The sequence below is a fragment of the Lissotriton vulgaris genome, chromosome 7, assembly GCF_964263255.1.
Source record: "Lissotriton vulgaris chromosome 7, aLisVul1.2, whole genome shotgun sequence".
In the NCBI taxonomy this organism is placed as follows: Eukaryota; Metazoa; Chordata; class Amphibia; order Caudata; family Salamandridae; genus Lissotriton; species Lissotriton vulgaris.
In genome coordinates, this window is record NC_141695.1 from 393,870,652 (window position 1) to 393,893,053 (window position 22,402).

Consider the following 22,402-nt stretch of genomic DNA (forward strand, 5'->3'; position numbering starts at 1 on the left):
TCTGAAGATGCCCACCTCAATTGCATCCGCGAAACAAAGCCCTCCAACCATTCTCTTGACCCCATCCCTAGTGCCATTGCCTTTGACATCTATACCCATTCGCTTCCCTATTGGACCACTCTAGTCAACCTCTCCCTCTGTCAAGGCTCCCTTCCTGTCCCCTTCAAAACTAGGCAGGTCACCCCTCTGCTTAAAAAACCCACTGCTGATGCGAATGACCTCAACAACTTCCGCCCCATCACTATCCTACCCTTTTTTTGAGAGATCACAGAAAGATGTGTCGCGAAACAACTCTCTCGTCATATCAAGGAAAATTATCTTCTTAACAATTTTCAGTCCGGCTTCATCCAAAACTGCAGCACTGAAACAGCCCTGCTGCAAGTGATTGATGACGTGCTGCGGATACTTTATTCGGGAGGGTCTTGTCTTCTAATTCTCCTTGACCTTTCTGCAGCCTTTGACACTGTCAATCACAACACTCTCCGCAATATTCTTCAACAGAGAATGGGCATGGAGAGCACTGTGCTCAAATGGTTTGCTTCCTTCCTCTCTGGAAGATCCCAAATGATCAAAATAGCGAACAGTCTTTCACCTCCGTTGGCGGTAGGTCAAGGTGTTCCTCAAGGCTCTATCCTTGCACCCACACTGTTTAATCTCTATTTAGAACCACTGGGAGATCTCCTAAGTAAATTGGGGGTTCACTATCATCTCTATGCAGACGACACCCAAATCTACCTCAAGGTTGCCTCCACTCACGATCTCTCCGTCCTAAGCTCTACTCTGGACTCCATTCAAAACTGGATGTCAACACATCAACTGATTCTGAATCCCTCCAAAACTGAATTCCTCCTCCTCTCCTCCCCCGGTTAAATCATGGATGGATCAGTTGAATCTACTTAACAATAAACCCATCATTGTTGACAGCGCAAAATCCCTGGGTGTCATACTCGACAAAAAACTCAATCTAGTCTCCCACATCAACTCCATTGCAAAGTCTGCTCGATAGCAAGTGCGCCTTCTTTGGGGAATTCGTCGCTTCTTCCCGGAGCAAGACCTTAAAACCCTGGTCCAATCGCTGGTCCTCTCCAGACTGGACTACTGCAATCCTCTTCTCACTGGCCTCCCCAAATTCCACCTGTCCCCCCTTAAATCTATTCTCCATTCAGCAGCTCGCTTCATTTATGGGGTCAAAAGAAGCGACCACATCACACCCGTGCTATCCACTCTCCCCTGGTTTCCCATCGAGGCAAGATCTATCTACAAGACTGCCTGTATCACCCACAAAGCCTTGCACTCCTCCTTTCCTATTACCTGGCGAATAAACTGAAACTCTCTGGAGGCTCTAGACCATCACGTAATGCAGAAAATTTACTGCTTGAACCTCCCACTTTCAAGAACGAAAGATCGATGGCCCAATCCTTTTCAGGCAACGCGGTGAGAATCTGGAACTCACTTCCACCTCAGCTCCGGACCACCACCTCCTCCCAGGCCTTCAAAACTGACCTCAAAGTTCTCCTCCTTCAAAGACACTACCAAATGTAATTGACACCCTCTCTATTATCTGAACAAAGACCCTCCATTATAGAGAATCCTTTTCTCCATGCCTATGGAAGTGCCTTCCCAGTGTGTTCTGCCAGTTATTGCAGTATTATACTTCTACCTGTGTTTGGTACTCGTTTGTAACATGCACACTTCACTTTTCTCTTGTATCAAACTGTTTGCTACCTCTTACATTTTGTTTGCTTTAGATACTTGCACAAGTGCCACCAGTGCCTACGTAACGTTTGTTCTTGTGCTTGAGTGTCTGCCATTTATTGCAGTATTATACCTCTAATTGTACTTTGTATGCTTTTGTAACCTGCACACATGTCACTTTTTCCTCCTGTAATGCACCGTTTTCTACCTCTTAAATTTTGTTTGCTCACAATTGTCATTTTTGCCTCATGTAACTTAACGTTTGCTCTTGTAATTTGTTCAATTGTAATGTTTCTCCTCATTTATCAGTTCTGTTCCTACTTTGCAACACTCTGACACCTTCGGGTAAAGTCTGCGCTATATAAAAACGCATAAAATAAAATAAATAAAAATCAATGCTGCAACCTCTGAAAATCATGTGTGGAACATGGATTGATCTAGACAGGAATAACCAAATTAAAATCTCAGTATCATCCGCATAACATAACAAAGAAAGACTGAAAAAAAGACTGAAAAAATTAATCAGATATGCCAGTTGGGCAACATAGATAGTGAAAAGAGTATGTATCAACCAGGAGCCTTGAGGAAGCCCTCAAGAAAGGATCTAAAATCAGATTGGGAAGGAGAAAGATGGGCAGTGTGGTACAGCTTCCAAAGAAATGCCTTAAATAACAGCAGGCTATAGGCACCAATGCCATAGTCTGAGAGATGAGCAACTATATTATTGTACAAACAGTATCTAATGCACAGACAGATCCTAAAGGATCATGGTGTCCTTACACCCTGATCCCTGGCCATCCTCAACCATCTGCCACAGCCAGTAAAGCAGTTTCTGTACTGCAGAGGGATCAAAAACCTGACTAGATTCATTGTGGAGGAAGACACAAAAGGGGTAAAGGTGAAGGGCGGAACCAGACCGGGTGGAAAGAATAAGGTAATTAGTCCCTTTCTGTGGTAGACAAGAAACTTCTGCCAGATTAGTACTAAAAGCTTTATCAGGTGAAGCACAGCCACACTGACTTCACCAATCAAATGAACTGGTGACATGCTCATTTTTAGTATAAAAATTGTGAATCACAATGATCAGCTAAGGACTGAATCTGTGGAATTTTTGAGGGACAGAAGAACATGTTTCTTGACTATCTCAAAAACCTCTGTAGAGGAATTAGATACACTAGCAATGCTGAAATCATAAAAGTCAGAAAAAGCAGTTTAACGGCATTTCTTTAGGCCTTTAGTGATCTGAGATGGCAGAGTTTTGGACTAGCATAAAGCTTAAAATGCCCAGCTCTGTGCAGGCATTCAGAGTGAAATTTAGCAGCAGAAAGATCATGTTTAAACCAAAAATGGACGGGTGCAAATGGTTATGGCAAATAGTTTTAAGTCGAGCTAAGGAATCCAATACAGATGCAATCCAGCTGTTAAAATTAATAGTCTGCCTACATATAGCGAGGTCTAAGGAGCCAGGGAAAGCCAGACAGGAATTAATCAAATCAGTGAACTAAGTGAATTACAATCCTGGGGTTTAGTACAGAAAGCTACATTTGTAATCCAAGTGAAATACTCAAAGTAAAAGTAAAAGAAAATCAAAATATATCCAACAAAGAGAGCTGCTAGGAATGGGACAGTGAAATACAGTTGAAGAAAATAAAGAAAAGGTCATGCAGATGGCCAGCAGTATGAATCGAATTGTTGATCCTCTGAGCGGCCTCGGGAGATCACAAGGCAATACATGACTAGAGACATCAAACAAGGAAGAGGCAGCACACATTAGGTAAGGCAACACTTTTACAATACTCTAGCCGCTTCCTAAAAAATCTAAACATTACCAACACGGACAAGGAATGCTGTAGATTCATCCAGAGACTAGGTGCCAACAGGAGGTGCCCGGGCTGTAGCAACATCCTACCAGATCTATTTCTCCGACCAGTCATGATGATAAACAAGCAATCGACAAGGGGAGAAAAGAATAACCCTTCTAGAACCTGAAAGTGTGTTCTTCTCAACGCAAAGTCCCTGGTCAAACATAGTACTGACTGCACATCCCTTATAGAGGATGAGTATATCAGCATTGCATTTATCACAGAAACATGGACTGACAATAAGTCCGGTCCAGACCTAGTTAAAGCTACCCCCCCCCCCCCCCCCCCCGAGTATATTTGCTATACACTTAACAGGTCACAAGGGAAAGGGGGGGTTTAGCTGTCATATATCACAATTCAAATACGGCGTCCTTCAACCCACTAGCTAATGAGGAATGTGAAGCGTTGGATTTTTGTTTCAATCTCTCCCACCACTATACCTTTAGAGGTACCCTCACCTATAGGCCCCCGGGCCAAAGAAGACGGTTTTTACCTTAAGCAGGATGCATAATGGAAAACAGGATGAGTGCTAATTCCCATAAAATACTCTGGGATTGTACTTTCCATCTTGAGCTGCTTTCAGATTTATACACAGAGGGCCCGATTCACAGAACTGACTTAAGACAAACTCCTAAACTTACTGTTTTCGGTATTCACAGATGGTATTTATTAGTAGTAAAGTTATGATTTTGTCCTAAGTCTGTCCTAAGTCTGTCTTAAGTCTGTCTTAAGTCTGTCCTAAGTTTGTCTTAAGTTTGTCTTAAGACTGTCTTAAGTCTGTCTTAAGTCTGCCTTAAGTCTGTCTTAAGTCAAACTTAAGACAAACTTAACACAATATCCTAACTTTACTACTACTAAATGCCTTCTGTGAATACCAACAGCAGTAGGAAAGACTTAGGATAGACTTAAGACAGACTTAAGACAAACTTAAGACAGACTTAAGACAGACTTAAGACAAAATCCTAACTTTACTACTACTAAATACCTTCTGTGAATACCAAAAGTAGTATGTTTAGGATTTTGTCTTAAGTTAGTTCTGTGAATCGTTCCCTATAAATCTTCTGGACTTCATGAAAGGAGGAAGCCCGGAGCAACTAGTGATCGGCGCCACTCACCATGCAGGTCACACACAGTATTTTTTTTAATAACCCTCAGTTGAATTTCACAGGCATTCTTCCCTTAGTATGGTTTGACCACAGGGCCGTACTATTCAAGCTCATTGTCATTGAACGAGTCTCTTCCAAACCTCCCAAAAAATATGTAGAAACTAGAGCTTGGAATAAGGTCGAAGCAGAGGATTTTCAGGAAACTCTATCCTTGACTCCTATCATGCTGCCCGGAGATCTGGACAAAGCTACCAGATCTTATACATCCTGGCTGGAAGCTGCAGAGAACAAGTTAGCTCCCAAAAAACTCCTTCGCCTCAATGGACAGCGTCCTTCATCCCCATGGTACTCACAGGAATTTAGAGATCAAAAATTGCTTTGTAAACATATGGAACGAAACTGGAGGAAGGAATACCACGATAAAGAAAAAAGGATATACAAACTAAGTCATGCACCATATATAAACAGTTACTACTTAACCCCTTGCGTGCGGGGCATATTCCCCGCCTGTGCTGACTCCGCCTTGCGCGGGCGGAGTCATGACGTATGGTTCCGTCATCAGCACAGCTCAACCGACGCTGATGACGGAACCGTTCCGTCATCAGCATGGAAGGGGTTAAAACCAAACAAGAGTATTTTACAAAAAAATATCAATTCTGCTAATAATTCACCAAAAGAACTTTTTTAAAATGTCACCTCCCTGGCCCACCCTATCGCGCCCACCGTCCTTTCCAGCCAAGAATTGTGTAACAAAATAGCGAATTTCTTTCTTGATAAGGTCAACAGTATTTTCCTAACATTCTCAGACTCACATACCAAGAAGACCACTGACCAGAAATGTTGCCCCAATGAAAACGCTAATGAGGTATTTTTATTGAATACATTGGCCCCTTTAACCCTAATAGATACATTGAATCTGCTTATGAAAGTGAAATCAGGCTCCCCAAACGATCCATGCCCTTTAGCTATTGTAAAACTGGCAGCGGAACCAGTTCACGCTATTTGACCCCATCATAAACTCAATGTATGTAGAGGGTTTCTTTCCTAGAGACTGGAAACAGACATCCATTCTGCGCTGCTAAAAAAATCTAGCTTGGATGCGAAAGACCCAAATAACTTCAGGCCCATATCCAGACTACCTCTACCTGCAAAAATCATTGGGAGCAACTTGAACACACAACTTAAGGTGTTCCTACAGGAATCACAGACGCTAAACCCAACTCAGTATGGTTTCTGAGAGGGGCTTAGCACAGAAACCTCGCTCCTCAAATACACAGAAGAGATTAGGACTATTTTAGATCAGGAAGGAAAGGCTGCTTTGATTATGCTGGACCTCTCGACAGCCTTTAATATGGTCCATCATGCTTTGCTGATGGACCATTTACATTAGATTGGAGTCCAGGGCTCCGCATGGAAACTTCTCAATTAATTTCTCTCCAACAGAACCCAAACGGTTGTATTGGGCAAATACAAAGCTGATTCATTCTCTCTACTCTGTGGAGTGCCGCAAGGGTAATCTTTGAGTCCGACCCTTTTTAATATGTATGTGTCCTCTCTGGCACCTCTAATTGAATCCTTTGGTTTCAATTTGACGTCCTATGGGGATGACACCCAAATTGTTGAGTCCATTCAGCCTGAGGGGATTCTGGGTACGGCGACCCAGCTCCAGGACTGTATGAATGCCGTAGGGGTCTACATGAATCAAAACTGCCTAAAACTTAACTCCGGAAAAACTGAGATTGTGTTCTTTGGTAACAACCCCAACTTCTGGTCCTCAGACTGCTGGCCGGACACTTTGGGCCCCCTCCCCACTCACGGTAGGAAAGTGAAAAACCTGGGAGTATGGATTGATAACAATCTTAGTTTTAAGGACCAGGTGAACACTGTGGCTTCAAGTACTTCATATATCCTGAGATCCTATCGAAAAATATTGCCACTCCTTCCCAAAGACACTCAAAAAACTGTAATTACTGCGTTAACAATGTCCAGACTGGACTATTGTAACAGTCTATATCTCAATATACAGGAAGGCCTGCTGAATAAACTGCATATCCTGCAGAATGAGGCACTAAGACTTTTGACCGTCATGTTAATGGGCCAGACTACTTGCAACAAAGAATATGATGGTAAACTCCGAACAGAGGGGTCCATTAGGATGAGGGGCGGGGTACAAAAAACAGCATTTACCGCCCGCGAGCAGCGGAACTCACGTCCGCAACATTAGGATAGGTAAACACAGGTAATTTCCCGTCCGCCGTGGAGCGCGCGCTCCGCCATCAAAGTGCGCCCGCCACCGTGGCGGCGGGAGCCAATTGAGACCCTCCGCCGCGCCTGATGGCGTCCGCCTCGCTCGACAAATTAGGATGGCCCAAACAAGCAGATGCACCGCAGCGGAGACACCGCACAGCTGAAGCAGGCGGAAAGTCGACAGCGGAGCACGAACACCGAGACCCGACATGAACCCTATGGACCCCGCCCTCCACATGCATCTGGTCATGTACTTGCTTCAACACTATCGCCAGATGGGCTGCCGCAGACGCTGCCGTAGGTACGCCACTACACATATGCACCACACAACACACATGCAGACACAGGGCCCAAGCACCACACAGGCATTCTGCTGGGGGGCACAACACATCCACATGGGCACCCACACATCACCCACCTCACAACAAGGCACCCCACAGCATCCGGACCACACAACGTCAGCCAACCAGCAGCAACGTCACAGTCACGGTCACGTCACCGCCGCGGTCAACACATGCGCACTATGCAGAAGGCAGGGCCACACCAAGGCATGGGCAGGGCACAAACATCACAGGGACACACCACCCCTAACCACACTGCGCCCCACCCGAGCTAGTCACAGGCCAGGTGCTTATCCTATGCACCCCCATGCACACCAACAAGCACTGTACCAACAAGCAAAATACACACACACTGCAACATACAACACACAACCAGGGACACAGGCACTGCAGGATTGGCTGACAAGGAAGACACAACACCAGTGCTCTCCCCACAGCCGACACAATTGCATACATTCATCCACACAGGGCAAGACAAAACAAACAACAGGCATACAACTTCTGGCTGACACATGTGTGTCTCACACTATACAGAGGCACACATACATACACTGCAAACTTACACCCTTCACACTGCACACCTCTGCTACACCCTACACCACACATGTCATGTAAGCCATACCACCAGGACTAAGGGCCAACACAAGATGACCATACACATACACACCTGGGCATACACAGAGGAACACACACACATACTTCATGACATCACAGCCAGTTACAAATTCTCTGAACAGCAGCACACCCTGTGCTGCCAGTGTCACCCAACATGACCTGTGAACAGTGTATGCAACAATAGCAAATCACCAACAAGATAACTGCATGGCCTGTAAAATAGCCATCACAGAGTACAACATCAGCAGGGCCAGAATGGACTGAAGACCCTGTCACCCCTGTCCAAAAATCAGATGGCTACAAAGAGCCTTGCAATGCTGAACTGAAAAATAGAGCATGGTACACAGTCATGCAAATGCAAACAAGAAAAGGACTTCAATCAGCAAGGAGACTGATAAAACACACACCAGAAGTAACTGTATTTATTCAAATATTGCGCAGATGTAGCAATAAAACATTAGTAGACAACAGCAAGCCACAAAATCATGTACAAATGGCAGAGACTATGCACAGGTGAAACACAAACAGGAAGGCCAGAGTCCTTGGCAGGGGAGACAACAAGTACATGAGAGGCAGCACAGGGGAGAGTACAGCACATCAGAGCAACATGCCCAGAGTCCTTTGCAGGGGTGAGTACAGCACATCAGATCTACAGGCCCAGAGTCCTTGGCAGGGGTGAGAACAGCACATCAGAGCAACAGGCCCAGAGTCCTTGGCAGGGGAGACAGCAAGTACATGAGAGCTGCACAGGGGAGAGTACAGCACATCAGAGCAACAGGCCCAGAGTCCTTGGCAGGGGAGACAGCAAGTACATGAGAGACTGCACAGGGGTGAGTACAGCACATCAGAGCAACAGGCCCAGAGTCCTTGGCAGGGGAGACAGCAAGTACATGAGAGGCTACACAGGGGTGAGTACAGCACATCAGAGCAACAGGCCCAGAGTCCTTGGCAGGGGTGAGTACAGCACATCGGAGCAACAGGCCCAGAGTCCTTGGCAGGGGTGAGTACAGCACATCAGAGAAACAGGCCCAGAGTCCTTGGCAGGGGTGAGTACAGCACATCAGAGCAACAGGCCAAGAGTCCTTGGCGGGGTGAGTACAGCACATCAGAGCAACAGGCCCAGAGTCCTTGGCAGGGGAGACAGCAAGTACATGAGAGGCTGCACAGGGGTGAGTACAGCACATCAGAGCAACAGGCCCAGCGTCCTTTGCAGGGGAGACAGCAAGTACATGAGAGGCTGCACAGGGGTGAGTACAGCACATCAGAGCAACAGGCCCAGAGTCCTTGGCAGGGGTGAGTACAGCACATCAGAGCAACAGGCCCAGAGTCCTCGGCAGGGGAGACAGCAAGTACATGAGAGGCTGCACAGGGGTGAGTACAGCACATCAGAGCAACAGGGTCAGCAACACACCCAGGTTGCAAACAATGTACTTGACTAGCACACCTGTGTGGGGCACAGGCGTATGAGGGTGTTGACAACTCACTCCTGGCTGTCATGCGGACTGGGACCTGGCTGTGTTTTGTGGACAGCAGGCCCACTTGACTGGTGTGACAGAGGCCCATGTGATGTGGTAATAACAGAGGGCCTGCAAGGTGGAGGGCTGTGTGGACCAGGTGGCATAGTGGCACGTGGAGGTGAAGTCATGCACACCCCTGACACAGTGTGGGTGGGAGAGGTTGGAGGGGTGCCCTTCCACTTTTTGGGAACATGAAATGGCTTCCCTGTCTTGGGGTTGATGGAAAGTGGTGGTGACACAACAGGCACACACACCAACTGTCCCACATCAGGGGCAGACACTGGCACTCCCTCTGGTGATGTGCTTGATCCTGCAGAACGCTTGGGCTGGCTACGCCTCCTGACCACCTTACCCTCTCTGGAAGGTGTACCCCCTACAGTGCCCACCTTCCCACTTCCCCCAGGGGTGTTGTCAACAGTGCCCTCCTGTCCCTTCTTGCCAGGGCTGGTCACAACATTGCCCTCCTGTTCCTGAATCACTGGCCTGGACACAACACTGCCCTCCCCTGCCTTAATGACTGGGCTGGTCACAACAGGGCTCTCCTCTGCTGCAATGACTGGGCTGGTCACAACAGGGCTCTCCTCTGCCTCAATGACTGGGCTGGTGACAACAGGGCTCTCCTCTGCCTCAATGACTGGGCTGGTCACAACAGGGCTCTCCTCCACCTGCCTCAATGTACTTTGTTTTGGGGTTGATGTGGTGGGTGGTTGTGTCCCTGTGCTCTCCCCAGGTGTAGCCATGACATGCCACACATCCTCTGTGGGCATAGGTGAGTCAATTTCTGGTGATGCCTCTGCAGCATGTGAGCCTGATGTCTGCCACAATGATCTTCTGGCCTTGCTCTTCTGTGACTTCACTTTGTCTGTGCATATTGGTGGGCCCTGCTCTTCTTTGGGGATGGAGTCTGTGGACGGGATTGTTTGGTTTGGGTCTGACCTGTGCTCCTAGTGTTGTATCGTTTAGTTGACGTAGGTCCCAAGTGGTCACTGTCATCTGATGTGGCCGCTGAATGGGTGGTCGTCACAGGCACCTGAGCTGCAATGGGAGCATGTGCCTGTTGGAAGGCTGGCGCGACTGTGGCTGACAATGCCTTGACTGTACGGTGTAGCCCACCCACGTCAGAGTGTATGGCCTCCATGAATGCTAGAACCTGGCCTAATTTGTTCTCGTGGGCACTGAAGGCATTGAGCAGGGTGGTCTGGCCCATGCAAAGTTGGCGCAGGAGCTCTACGCACTCTGCACTGAGGGCAGTAGGAAGGACAGGTGCAGGGGCAGCGGTGCCATGTATGAATGTTACACGTCCCCTCTTAGTAACACGGATACGGCCAGCACCAGAGGAAGTGGATGGGAGGCTGGGCAGTGGCAGCTGGGTGTCAGATGCTGCAGCAGACTCCCCATCCCCTGTGCCTGCTAACAGGGATGCATCCCCGCTGGCATCAGATGAAGTGGTACTCTGTGTCTCAGCCACAGATTCCTCATGCATACTCCTGTCACCCTCAGGAGCGCTTGTGTGCTCAGTGTCACTTGGCTCAGTCTCACTTGCCTCCGCTGCCGCTGTCATGCTGGTCTCGCCACCACTTGTTTTAGGATCATGTATCGCCGTGGTGTCTTGCGAATCTGCATTAGTGAGAGAAACAGGGTTGTGTAAGTGTCATCATCTGGTCACACGATATCAGATCAATGATGCACAGTAGAGGCCTAGAGCTACATGGTTACCACCACACCCTGCAATCACTGTGCAGCTACACCCTATATGAACCACAACAGTGATTGTCATGCAGACAAACTGCCAGGAGTGAGGCATATCAATGCCACACAGCACTACACCCTGCCCATGGATGGTGTTCCCCCAGCCCACATTGACCTGCCCCATGGACATGATGTAGCCACAACACACATCTCCACTTACAGCCCTACAGGGAACCAGAGGGGACCACACACACCTGTATTGACTACATATGCCACAATGCCAACTAGGCCATAGCAATCACCATGTGCCAATCAGGGTTCACATTGTCGTCGGATGTGTGGGCCTCAACCATTGTGGTGCATGCAAAGTATACAGACATGGTGTCACACTCATTAAGTGGACACTGCAGTTCGGCATAATATGGACTCCCCACACCATCCCAAAGAAGAGTGACCATGTGGACACAAAAAATCTGTCACGGACTGAGAACTGCAAGCAGGAGAAGCACAGTAAGGCCATGTTGGCCCAATGCCTCATACAGGCACACATCACAGTCACCACTCACATCACATATCACAGCATGCCAACACACGCACATCTCATGTGTCACTGCTGCCACAGGCCCTGTACACATGCATCCACTCCCAGACAAACTCTCCCTCCCCAGATACTCACCATCTCTGTCTTGCTGCTGATGCCCCTTCAGACGTGCATCCAGGTCTGGATTGGACACTGCCAGTATGCGTCCCATCAGCGGAGTCATGGTGCGCCGTGTCAAACGCCCTGTGCCTGGTACCATCCCCAAGGTCATCTCTGCCACTTGCTTAGCCAGCCGGCTGATGTCGTCCCACCTCTTGTGACAGTGTGTGTGTCGTCTGTTTGTTACCACCAGGGCTCGCACCTTTGCTGCTATGGCCCTCCACACGGCCTTACGTTGGTGTACCTTGAGCTGCAGGTATGAGAGTAAAGAAGGGCAAATCACAGTTACACAATGTCAGATGTCAGCATCTATCAGTACAGCAGCCAGACACTGACTCAGGACTCACAGTAAGCTCCCTCCCTCCAGAACTGGGGGTACCCTCACAAGGGCACTCAGCATGGCATAAACATTAGTGAATGCATGCCCACATTGTGGTTCCGAGTCTCCATGATATTCACACAAATGCATGATGCCCCAACACAAATGCATCGACAGCAGTGTGTAATTCTGAAATTGTACAGGGCACTGATGGGGCATATCTACTAATCAGTGTGAAGCAACTGTAGCATGTAAGTTGGCTGATGTTCAACGTTTGGCTGTGCAGCCACTGAACCTACTCTGTGGGTCACACTGACTCTGACTACAGGGGCACCCTGAAATGTCCGCACAAGCATTCACTGTCCTGGCATCTAAAAGGCTAACAACCGTGGGTTCTGTATGCCCGACAATGTAACACACCCCACTCACACATACGAGTACAGGCCTAGGAAAGAGTCACATTGCAACACACACACTCCCTCGAGCTGGAAACAGCTTGTCTGTCAGTGTTTGTCATCACCCCACATCCCCAAGCAAACACTGCAGCATTACGACTACACGTCTGACACCACCCTGCCCTACAGCTCCCTTCATGGTGACTTACCACAACATTGGGACCACCAAACAGCCGTGGGTACTGTGCCAGCACCTCATCCACAAGGACATCCAGCTCCTCACTCGTGAATGGCCTGGCATGGATCTTATCTGTTCTCGACATCCCTGTGGATATGGCAGACCTGTGGCAGAAGTGAGTTGTGAGGGGTCCCAGGCAGCTGGCTTCTGGGGCAGCAGCAGGACAGGGTCCCAGACAGCAGGCTCTTGGGGCAGCAGCAGGACAGGGTCCCAGTCAGCAGGCTCTTGGGGCAGCAGCAGGACAGGGTCCCAGTCAGCAGGCTCTTGCAGCAGCAGGACAGGGTCCCAGGCAGCAGGCTCTTTGGGCAGCAGCAGGACAGGGTCCCAGTCAGCAGGGTCTTGGGGCAGCAGCAGGACAGGCTCCCAAGCAGCAGGCTCTGTGAGCAGTGGAAATGTGAGGCTCACTCCCACAGATTTATAGCCCCCGGGGATCGTTTGGAAGCTTAAAAGATGCTACAATTAGTTGTCCCGTTCTGCCTTATTCAAAAGCATCCAATGACCGCCTCCGCGGTAGCTGAGCACACCTTCCGCGATTTTCAAATCTTCATCATGCCACCGCGATCATCGCTGCCAGTGGCTGTATGCAATGCTCCACAGCGGTGACGCTTAATTGTCTACAGTTCTTTTTTCGTACATAAATATGTTAGACAATTATGGAATATGTATTATGATATGAAATGTTTATGCTATTTATCACAATTTAATTTAAAAAAATGAGAGTATTGTTATTTGTGTGTAGATAATTCACATTAGGCTTTTGGCTATTAAGGATAGATAGTCTAGGCCTCTTGTAGAAGGATATAGGGTGACTTGGCTTTGGAGTAGTCTAAACATTTGTTTTGTTTGTTTAGTTAGTTTGGTCCTATTTGGGTTACTGATTGTTGTATTCGTAGCTCTTGGTAGCTCTGTTCTTTTTGTAAAGCTTCTATTAGTTTTTGGACAGTTAGTTTTTCTCTGCTAGTGGTAGCTCAAAATGCATTGTGCCATCCTTCTACACTGTTGTTAGTTTTAGCTTCTTGATTCAGTGTACTTAAATATACATTCCACCAAGCTATGTGAAATTTAGGTTGGCGTCTGTGTCCCGATCTATGGAGCATTCCCACCCATGTATCCTCGAAGTAGTCTAGGAGGGGTGCTAGTTTTTCCTCATATTTTTTGTAATATGGCTATCGATTAGGATGTTATAATGTTCTACTACGTCTGTAACAGGGACATATGATAGGGCTATTAATTTTTTTATTTGGTATGCAAAGGTGCTGTCTGTAGCATATTGTATGCTTAATGTAGATTTTTGGAGATGTCTCCAAATGCTTTGATTAAAATGGTAATAGCAACCTTGTATTGCTGTGTGTGGAAACATTTTTAATATACTATTGATCATAGCCAGTTCGAAATCAATAATTATTTTCTGTGGAAAATAATTATTTGTTTCCCGTTGTATTGTGTTTAGGACTTCTGTGTAAGTATTTTGTTGTTTGTTGGGTAACAAGCAGTAAATACATGGGATGTTAGAATGATGGTACAATCCATTTATGCTGTAGAGTTGGTAAAATGGTTTAGGACATGTTTTAAAAGTCCCATCCATCATCCAATTTTGGCACTCTTGTAATTTTCTTAGATTGTTAGCAGTACCAAACATTATAATTTGGTTGGTAGGGCATTTGTTGTCAAATAGTAAGAATGGTTCCTTATTATGTGTTATACTCAGTTCAGGGGGAATAACAACTTCCTCTAACATTTTAGGGTTAGGTTGAGTAGTTGTTGTGACTCTATTTTGTCTTGCAATTGTGCGTTTTAGGGAGTCAATTGAGGGGAGTTGGCCAGAAGCATGTTGAGGAACTTTTAAGAGTTCCTCTTTTAATATTTGGTTTGTTGGTTTGTCAGTCCCTGTACTTGCTTCTTTTATGCTTTCAAGGGCTTCCCTGACCTCAATTTCAGTTATATTAGGGGGTGATTGTGTTCCTTGGTAGATAGTACATTAGCTTCTTCTGTTGTAGTCCTACCATAACATTTATTAGAGTAGTATTTGCTACATTTCCAAAATACTTTGCGTCCTGACTGTTTTTCTTGGGTATAAATATACCCCATATAACATAGTAAAAGCTTGTTTTTCTGCGACATAACAAACTCTGCACCTTCAGTCATGTTTCTATTTGTAGTGCAAAAAAAGGTTAGAAAGAAATATATTTTAAGTTTAAATACTGCTATACATGTTTTATAAGCATTCATATTTCTATGATTATACTTACATTTGTTCTTTGTTGTAATTCGAAATGTTGAGAAGGTGTTTTCAAGCTTTTTCTTGTATTTCCTTGTTATATTTCTGTTGGTAGAAAATGAAAATATTAGATAATCTATTATTTTATTACATTTTGAGTGGTTTCTAGGGGGAAACTGTCTTGTAGTTAGCATTTTAGTGTTTTTAAATAGTTTACAAAATTTACTTACATTTTTTATTTGTGTAGTCTTTAGCTTTATTGGAGTAATTTTTTGGATCTCTTCGAAAATTCTGTTAAGAAGATAGAATAAAGATAAAATGTGTATTAGAAATTTTGGTTAAATTAATGCAGTTGGTGTATTAGAGAACATTTAAAAATACTTACAATAAGGATTTTGTAGTAAATAATCAGTTCAACTTTTATTGCTGTGTTTTGGAGATGTCTATTGAAGAAATGTAAAAGGTAAAACATAAATGTTATTTAAACTGTTTAGAGAAATAGTTACACTTTTAGCCTACTACTTTAGTTTTATTTAAAAACTAGCAGCCCGTCCCAGCGTTGCCTGGGGCAGAAAGGGGCTAGGGGCAGCATTGTAAGCCTCTGTGCACCGCCCCCCCCCACATTGCCCAGTCCGCATCCCTCCCACCTTGACATTGGCTATACCGCCTCCCACTTTGAGCCCGCCGCCCGCCGCCCCGACCCGACATTGAGCATTGAGCATAGCGCCGCTTTGAGCCCGCCCGCCCGCCCCCCGCCCCGACCCGACATTGAGCATTGAGCTTAGCGCATAGCGCCTACCACCTCCCGCCTCCCGCCTCGCGCCTCGAGTCTCCCATCCGCTTCCCGCCTCCCGCCTCCTGCCCCGGCTTTGTAAACCCCCCCAAGGTCCCGACTTACCTCCCCGCGCTGCCACTGCTCCTCCGCTTCTCACCGCTCCGTATTGCTGTTGCTGGTGAACTCCGCTCCTCCCGCTCCTCCCCTCACGCAGACGCTACTCATTTCCTCGCTCTTCCTGTTGCTGTGAACAACGCTACTCCCCTCACGCATACGTTGCGGCCGGTGCAACTTGCAAGGGACTACTTTATTTTTATCAGTAAATATTTTAAACAACGTTTTTTTTGTTTTATGTAGCCTATGTCCTTCTGCTTGCCCTGAGGTTTTCTAAGATGTCTTGGGTGTTCAGATTGGTGGTGTAGTTTTCGAGTTTACCTTGCCAAAAGGTGCAAGTTCTCTCTTTATAATAGTAGTATAGATTAGTTTAACTTACTTTAATTATTTCTGTAGGAGTCTTGTCTGGAAAAGTAGTTTTCTCAGGAAACAGTTGGTCAGAGTGTCACCTTCTTCTTTCTTTAGAGTTAGAAGCAGGAAATAGCAGTAGCAAAGTAATCTTTTATAGTGTGTATTTGATTAGTTACTTAATTTGATTGGATGATTTAAGAATGGGAGCTTTATATTGGTTGTTTTGATTTTTTTTTAAATTTAATTGCTATGTTTGGTGTTGTGGAAATGCTATTTCCTTAATACTTTTGCAGTAAACCAGGTTTGTATTTCTTCTTTTTAAAATGTATGTAATAATAATTTGCACATAATTGTTAAAAGTATCCTGTTTATTTATAAATTCACTGCAATGTTTGGATGATATATGTTAAAAAGTTTTAATTTTCTTGTATGTGTTGTAAAAAATGTTTATTCTTTGTATTATATCTATTGTGGAGTGTATTATATATTTAAAATATATAGTTGGATTGTATTTAAAACGTTTTGGGTATTTTTTATTGAGTCGATATTCCATTATTTACGATATTAGTGTTATCTATGTATTTTGTTTCAATATTTTTGTTGTGCACTTTTTAATTTTGTAAAACACAATATTTGTTTATTCTATATTTTGTCTTTCAGTATTATTGTTGTTGATAGTTATTATATTCGATAATTAGTAGTCAATATTTTTGTAGGTTCTTAAATAAGTATTGGATGTCGATATAATGGTAGTCGATATTATATCGCTGATATTTTTGCAACTCAATATTGTGGTCCACGATATAATGTCAGTGATCCGTTCCTGGATTAGGCCAGTGCGACCTCAACAAGGCTCTTTTAACAGTACCCTCCTTTGACATCGACATCTGCCTCTACGCTTGTTCCAGTGATTTGTCAGTCCCACAGGGGGAGAGTGGTCAGTCTTTCCAGAGCCACCTGCTCCTCCTGTTTTGCAATATGGGAAAGAAGAAAGTCACTGGTAGCCAGTTTGCCTCTACCCTGTCTACAAAGTGCACTTTAATTGATAGAATGCTGGAGAGAGTCAAGGGGCCATTCAATCAATCAGTATTTGTTAAACGCACCCCATCACCCTGGGGGGTATATATTGGCGCTGGGGAGCAATGAGCCTCAGTTAAAGAGCCAGGTCTTGAGTACCTTACTGAAGTCGGCAAGCAGGAGGAGGCAACTGTATTGACCTAGCGCTTAATGGAGAGGTCTCTGTCCAGGATAACACAGAGGATGAAGCATTGATTGAGGGAGAAAGTGAGGGCCCAAGAGCTGAGGGCCAACATGTGACGCCCATTGGGAGGTGTTCAATCCAAAGATTAAAACTTCAATTTTGTCTTTGTTCAGTTTCAGGCAGTTGGATCTGATCCAGTCAGCGATGTTGGTCATTGCATTCTTTGAAGTTGTGTTTGGAAATGGGGATGTCTTGCTTGAGGGAGATGATGAGTTGAGTGTCATCCACGTATTAGATTGTGTTGATTCCGTGGGTGCAGACAATGTTGGTCAGTGATGTCATGTAGGCATTGAAAAGGGTGGAGCTGAGGAAGAATCCCTGGGGGACTCTGGGGATGAGGGTGTGGTGGGATAAGGTGTTGAAGGTCTCTGAGAGGTCAAAGAGGATCAGGGTTGCTGACTTGCTGTGGTGCAGGCTGGCTCTGATGTCATTGGTTGTGGCTGCTGAAATACGAGATCGCTCTGACTTAGGGATGGCTTTCGTTACGGTGAGTCTGTTATTGACTTCCACTTCGAGCCCATTTCTGGGTTAATTCCTCTTGTTGTAACATTAACTACTGCACCATTTGCATCAACTGGTGAAACGTCCTGTATTACTAACTATTCTGTTTTGGCAGAGAGTAAAACCACTAGCCCTCACCAGCAATTACCAACCATCAAAAGGGCAAAACAAGGTGCTCGCAATATGCATGGGTCAACTCTCTGCTCTACCCACCTGAGACCTCGTCCCATGAATCCTCACAACGCCTTCCTCGTCTTCTGTGGCCAGGATTATGGTGGATTTAAGCTCAAGCCCTCATTCAGCATCTTATGGAGGACTACTGCATAAAATTGAAGGAGCTCTTATTGACTGAACTTTCGCCCCTGATGGACTGACTTAAATCTATTGAATCTCAGATAGCTACTCTCCTATGGCCGCCAATCCAATTAGCTAACGGTACCGGGGTGGCGGATATCGCAGTCAGGGGGAAGGTTAACTGTGTATCACTGGGGATGCAGTGGTCACCGGTCCAACAGGACCAGGGCCAAGGAGTGTAAAGTTGCTTTATGAACCTAACGAGAAGTAATGAAGATCAGAGACTCTCGCTGTACCCCTCTGCTCTTTCTATTCCTGGTCTCCCTACCATCTTGCTTTCTCATGAGACTTGTCCTCATGAGATGATTTTAGCAGGAGTTCCTCCTTTGGTGGATAATAAGGATGAATCGTTTGAGGGGCTGCACAACAATGCTACCCCGTGGCTTCCTGATAATGTGGACCTGCATGCATGTTTTTATGATAAAATAATAATGGCTCAAAGAGTGAGTTTAGTTGGACCCTCCAAGAAAAGCAGAGATGGTGATTGTGTAATTGTTAATTTTAGATCTCCTGCCCTTGTTGCTAGAGCCCTTTAATACACTGGGATATATTTGTACAACCAAGGGTAGGGTGGTATTTATTCCACTTGGCTACTTTTACCGGCCACTAAGAAGGCCTTTAGTTCCATCTATGGCCCCATCTAAGCAGATAGTGCACCCTTTTGCCATTCCAACCAGCAACCGCTACGCTTACTTCTCATATATCCAGGAACTTGACCAGCTCCCAGATGTAGCAGAGAATTCACAGGAGGCTGGAGTTGTGTCCACAGCTGGGGTGAAGGTGAAGCTAAGGCCTCAACCATATCTCGCAGACAATGATGCCCCCTCCCCCCCACTTTTGTTCCAGCCCAAGGTGGATTTTAGTAAACACTGGTGGCCTCTTATCTGGACTTGTAGATTCCATTATTGTGATGATAAATGGGCCTTTCTAGTAAGGAGTGTAACCATAAGTTTTCTCTGGTTTACTGGAGCATTGCAGGTCTTTTCACCATACTGGTTGACCCAGATTGGGACTTTTTTTGAAGTTATATCAAATCTGCTAATCACTCAGCATCTGGGCGTCCTCCTGGTGGCCTGCTAATATGGGTTACAACCACCTTGAGGGGGAATCCTAGAGAAATGCCAGTGCTGTCCTCAGATATATTGTGGTTAGAGGTTGTCGAGTCCAGTTGCAAATCATGGCTGCTTATCAATGTTTATGGTAGACCTACATCTTTTAGACTGACTTTCCCAACTCTAAAGATTTTAGATGATTTTATTAATCATAATGTTAAGTCACATAGTATCATCGTTGTAGGTGTTTTTAATGCTACATTGAAGCACAGTGCATGTTTCTTAGAACTAATAGCTGAAGAGGATTCACTTTGGGACATTCCTGTCATAGAGGCATCGTCTATTGTTCAACTATATGCTGCAGCCCTGCAAGTTGCTAACATATGTTTGTCATGGGGGCTGATAGCTTGTCTGGCTAATCTAAATAAGATGCCTTACTGTCTCAGTCTTTCGAAAGAGTTAATTATAGGAGTAGAATTGATTACATCCTTCTCGATGTAAGAGCATGGGAGTTCTTGATTTATATAACAATTACCTATAGATCTGAGAGTGATCATTTACGTCCTGCTTTTGACTTGGGCCATGAGGGAGCATGGAAAGGGGTGTTGAGTAATGCTCCTGATTTATTAGTTCCTGAAGTCGCTAATTCTAGGAGGATTCTAAAGTGGAATATCATAATTACTTTTGAAGATGCCATCTCAGAAATGTATATTTTACTCTTCACACTAAATCCAGTAGCCGACAAGCTAGACAACAGCGAACCCCTCCTAGCTAGCCAGAATGACTGTTTCACTAAGCTTAAGAAGATTTTTTTGAAGAATTTTAAGTCTGCTAAGAAACCAGCTAAAACTAATCTTTGGTTCAATTCTGCATGCAAGAGAGCTAAGCATGTTTTAATGAACACAATCAAAAAAGGGGATACAGGGGTAGTCCCATTAGCTAGAGCACAACATAAAATTATACTTAGGGCTGGGTAAGTAAATTGGAATGATGATCTATGGGCTAAACTTTTAAATGCAGCATCTAGTAAAGATGCCAATACTTTTTGTCATAGTGTTAAACATGGCTCCTCACACACAGCAGTGTGCCTACACATTCATATCCAGGGTGTAGTGTGGGAGAGTCATTTTACATCCCTGTATGCAAATAGTGCCCTTTGATTTCAGAACCAAGCATATTTGTAGCCACTATCACCAGTGTTGTGCAAAGTGCAGCAATCACCCTTCAGAACCATTTTTTTTATTTTTTCTCTAATTGATACCAAGAGGGCTGTGGTTGCACAAAAAAGGGGAAGGCTGCCAGCTTAGATAAGATCCCAATTGACCTCTTTCGATTGAATCTGGGTGTTTGTATTCCCTATATCAAAGCATTCTCAAATCCCAGTCCATCAGTTGCTCCAAAGCCTCAAACATGGAAAGGTGCGGAGATTGTCTCTGTTTATAAAAAAGGGACCCAGGGTCTGCTGCAGAACTATTGCCCCATCAGCTTAAGTTAAAAAAAATCTTCTGCAGATAAATCCTCAATTGAACTAGTGGTTAGCCAACAGCAATGTGATAACCCACTTTCAAGCTGTTTTTCAAGATAATGAGGGTACTGGCAACCATACCTTTAGATTCTTGGTCACTAATTGGAAGATGGTGACTATCAGCGTGGGCAAACTTGTTTGTTGCCTTTATGGATCTTAGCCTTATCTTTGACTTAGTCCCAAGAGAGAAACTGTGGGGCTTATTGAGAGAGCAGGGGATGCCCCATGACATTTTAGAAATCCTAATTAGATTGCATAAGGGCACTTATGCTCAGGTTAGATGGGGCCCTTATGAGGAACTGACGAGACATATTACTGTAGAAAGAGGGGTCGGCCATGGCTGACTCCTGGCCGGCATCCTTGTTATTTAATAATGGCTGTGCAGATTTTTTACTTGATTGCCAGAATGAGTCTCCCATTGTAGCTGGAACTAAGGTCCCTGCCCTGTTGTTAGCTGATGATACCCTCCTGTTGTCCAAGACTGCCAGATGGTTGTGCACTTTTCTGCACCGATTTTCCCTCTTTTGTGACCATCATGGTCTTGATTTGAATACAGCAAAGACAAAGTGCATGATCTTTAACCCATGTAAAGATTTTAAGGGGGGATATCACTGCATGGAGTTTCCCTTGAAGAAGTGAGGGACAGGGGTAGGACCAGCATTGTGACCAAGATGACCGCATGGCACTGAAGCTCCACTGGTAGCTTTCCGAAGCAGCTGGCAGCTGTCTACACTGGGGCCAATCTTACTGGCCCATGTAGGGACCTGATCACCTGGGTCATGGCCGTGCCGACGAAGAGACCGGGCCCACACTGGTGGAGCACACACGGGGCCAGGGAGCAGTGTAGGGATGTACTTAATTGAGTGCCCATGCTGCTTCTGGGGGGTTTGTATGTGTCTACCTCACCACCCAACAGGCCGTGGATGGTTCCCTGAGTTCCTGGTGCTGCGATTGAAGGAATTGGAGCCAGCACCACTGCTACTAGGTTCTTCTTGCCCCCCCCCCCAGATTGCTTGCGTGGGGGCACCACTGGCTCCAACAGCAGCTATTGTACAAGATCCATCCCCATGCACTGAACCCCCCCTGGCCTGCTGTTGTGGAGGAATGACCGCATCCTAAGGCCCTCGTGGGTATATCTCCTGCAAGTCACACACTCCTACCTTAATATCTGCCACAGGGACCCTAAACAGTGAATACTGCCTTTTGAATGTGCTGGGGAGGGTGACGAGATGACCACGCTGGCCAGGATGACGAAGATGGCTGGGACCGCATCAGAGCTGACACAGCCGATCACAGTGGAGGCCCTCATGGCAGAGACACGCGTGAGTATCAGAGCCATGGATGCACATTTTGATGCACTGGCTGGCAGGCTGGATGGGATGAGCGAGCGAGCACCTGGACCGCCACCATACCCGAATGGAGCGAGTGGAAGAGCTTTTCCCTTGCCAAGCACTGCTTGATCTAATTTTTTACGACCAACTCCAAACTGCCATCACTGACTATTTCGACCTCAATGCAGGGTCCATT